Raw genomic sequence first — 3,234 nt, 5'->3', positions numbered from 1 at the left:
CCTTAAAGGCTGGGAGGCCCACACCCCCACCTTGGCCTTAAAGGCTGGGAGGCCCACACCCCCACCTTGGCCTTAAAGGCTGGGAGGCCCACACCCCCACCTTGGCCTTAAAGGCTGGGAGGCCCACACCCCCACCTTGGCCTTAAAGGCTGGGAGGCCCACACCCCCACCTTGGCCTTAAAGGCTGGGAGGCCCACACCCCCACCTTGGCCTTAAAGGCTGGGAGGCCCACACCCCCACCTTGGCCTTAAAGGCTGGGAGGCCCACACCCCCACCTTGGCCTTAAAGGCTGGGAGGCCCACACCCCCACCTTGGCCTTAAAGGCTGGGAGGCCCACACCCCCACCTTGGCCTTAAAGGCTGGGAGGCCCACACCCCCACCTTGGCCTTAAAGGCTGGGAGGCCCACACCCCCACCTTGGCCTTAAAGGCTGGGAGGCCCACACCCCCACCTTGGCCTTAAAGGCTGGGAGGCCCACACCCCCACCTTGGCCTTAAAGGCTGGGAGGCCCACACCCCCACCTTGGCCTTAAAGGCTGGGAGGCCCACACCCCCACCTTGGCCTTAAAGGCTGGGAGGCCCACACCCCCACCTTGGCCTTAAAGGCTGGGAGGCCCACACCCCCACCTTGGCCTTAAAGGCTGGGAGGCCCACACACCCACCTTGGCCTTAAAGGCACTATTAACTTCAAGGTGCTACAGGTCGTCACGTATTTTATTGTTGAAATATTTTCAGTTTTTTAAGCACGACCTCCCTGCTTTAGCACATGGCCACAGTCACATGCTTCCAAATGAATTATTTAAGAGATGGGTGGGTCTAAGGCTTCCAATAATAAATTGGTGTAAAACCAGGGGTGTCAAACAATCAGAACACAGGCCATATAAAAAATAAAATAAAAATACTTGTTTCTGCATCCCCAAATTCTGCACAAGGCAAAATAAATGGCTACACGTCAACTGCTCGTTCAGTGCAGCAGCCTGCGGGTGTGTAGTGCTGCCAGAGCTCCGCCACTTCTCACAACGGTGCTCCTTTAGTAAAGTTAGATAACAGTGCGCGCCACTAGGCAGAATGTGCTTTGATTTAAACAAAATACAGGAAGTATAGTATAGTTTAACACCAGCTGTTCTAATTTGCTCACAAAACAGTAATTCAAGAAGATCTAAATGCATATGTAAATGCTGCCAAATGGTTTTATTCATGTAGTATTCACGACCCAGGAAGAATGTAGTATTCACGACACCCCCAGGAAGAATGTAGTATTCACGACACCCCCAGAAAGAATGTAGTATTCACGACACCCCCAGGAAGAATGTAGTATTCACGACACCCCCAGAAAGAATGTAGTATTCACGACACCCCCAGAAAGAATGTAGTATTCACGACACCCCCAGAAAGAATGTAGTATTCACGACACCCCCAGGAAGAATGTAGTATTCACGACACCCCCAGGAAGAATGTAGTATTCACGACACCCCCAGGAAGAATGTAGTATTCACGACACCCCCAGGAAGAATGTAGTATTCACGACACCCCCAGGAAGAATGTAGTGGTCCACACCCCCAGGAAGAATGAGATCACATCCCAAGGAAAATGTAAAACCAAGATCACCACCAGGAAGAAAAAACAACCCCAGGAAGAATTCCACTTTGACATTCTCTAAGAATGTTACCTTCACGTCACAGGAAGTATTAATATTCATTATACAAATAGTAGTAATCAGAACCCCCAGGAAGCAACTATCATTCAACATTTTATAACAGGATATTACATTGTTCAATATTTCCACAGGAAGATTGCTCATTCACCATTCCCAGGAAGAATGTCAATAATCAGTCAATTACAGGAAGAATTAGTATTCACGATAACCCCAGGAAGAATGTAGTATTCACGATTACAGGCCTATGTAGTATTCATGACAACCCCAGGAAGAATGTCAATTACAGGCCCAAAGCCAATGTAGTATAACATCAGGAAGAAGTCAAATTCAGACCTAAGCAAATCATATATAACCTCAGGAAGAATCAGTCAATTACAGGCCTAAGCCCCAGGAAGAATAACCTTTGGTAATCAGTCAATTCTTCACAGGCCTAAGCCAATCGATATGATCCTTTTCCTAATTCATCAATTACAGGCCAAGCCAACAGTGTATAACCGTTTAATCCTCAGATCACATCCCAAGTCCAATCATGTAAACCAAGATCTACCAATTAACAAAAACAAGGCCAATCAGTGAAGTTCCACCTTGACATTCTCTATTTTGTTACCTGTCAGTCACAGGCAAAGTATTAACCTTAATTATACAAATAGTATAATCAGAAGGCCTAATTCAACATTTTATAACAGTCATAATACATTGTCAATTACAGGCCTATTGCTCATTCACCATTCAACCTCAATAATCAGTCAATTACAGACCTAATTCCCAATCATGTATAACCTCAATAATCAGTCAATTACAGGCCTAAGCCACCATTCATATATAACCTCAATAATCAGTCAATTACAGGCCTATTACCATTCATATATAACCTCAATAATCAGTCAATTACAGGCCTATTACCATTCATATATAACCTCAATAATCAGTCAAATACAGGCCTAAGCAAATCATATATAACCTCAATAATCAGTCAATTACAGGCCCAAGCCAATCATATATAACCTCAATAATCAGTCAATTACAGACCTAAGCCAATCATATATAACCTCAATAATCAGTCAATTACAGGCCTAAGCCAATCATATATAACCTCAATAATCAGTCAATTACAGGCCTAAGCCAATCATGTATAACCTCAATAATCAGTCAATTACAGGCCTAAGCCAATCATGTATAACCTTAATAATCAGTCAATTACAGGCCTAAGCCAATCATATATAACCTTCAATAATCAGTCAATTACAGACCTAAGCCAATCATATATAACCTCAATAATCAGTCAATTACAGGCCTAAGCCAATCATGTATAACCTTAATAATCAGTCAATTACAGGCCTAAGCCAATCATGTACAGTTCTGTTTCACTTTCCCTTTTTAAACATCATATTTCAAGCCTAAGACAATCAAGTATAACTAGCATTCAAAATATTAGGACAACAGTCAATCATTCAATTAACCTCAAAATAATCAGTCAATTACAGGCCTAAGCTAACATTCATAACCTAAATAATCAGTCAATTACAGGCCTAAGCCAATCATGTACAGTTCTGTTTCACTTTCCCTTTTGAACAACATA

General features: G+C 43.5%; 1 long non-coding RNA gene across 1 annotated transcript; it reads right to left on the bottom strand.

Moving 5' to 3' along the window:
* Positions 1-2,611: 2,611 nt before the first annotated feature.
* Positions 2,612-2,989, bottom strand: LOC127917994 (uncharacterized). The gene is made up of 3 exons (XR_008098273.1): positions 2,926-2,989; positions 2,837-2,880; positions 2,612-2,792 (listed from the first exon to the last, which is right to left on the bottom strand). It is a non-coding gene; the product is annotated as an uncharacterized LOC127917994 (long non-coding RNA).
* Between the last annotated feature and the right edge of the window lie 245 nt (positions 2,990-3,234).

Source organism: Oncorhynchus keta, unplaced genomic scaffold, assembly GCF_023373465.1.
Source record: "Oncorhynchus keta strain PuntledgeMale-10-30-2019 unplaced genomic scaffold, Oket_V2 Un_contig_12596_pilon_pilon, whole genome shotgun sequence".
Taxonomy (NCBI): Eukaryota; Metazoa; Chordata; class Actinopteri; order Salmoniformes; family Salmonidae; genus Oncorhynchus; species Oncorhynchus keta.
The sequence above is the reverse complement of the archived record's forward strand: the minus strand, read 5'-3'. Positions and strand labels throughout refer to the sequence as shown.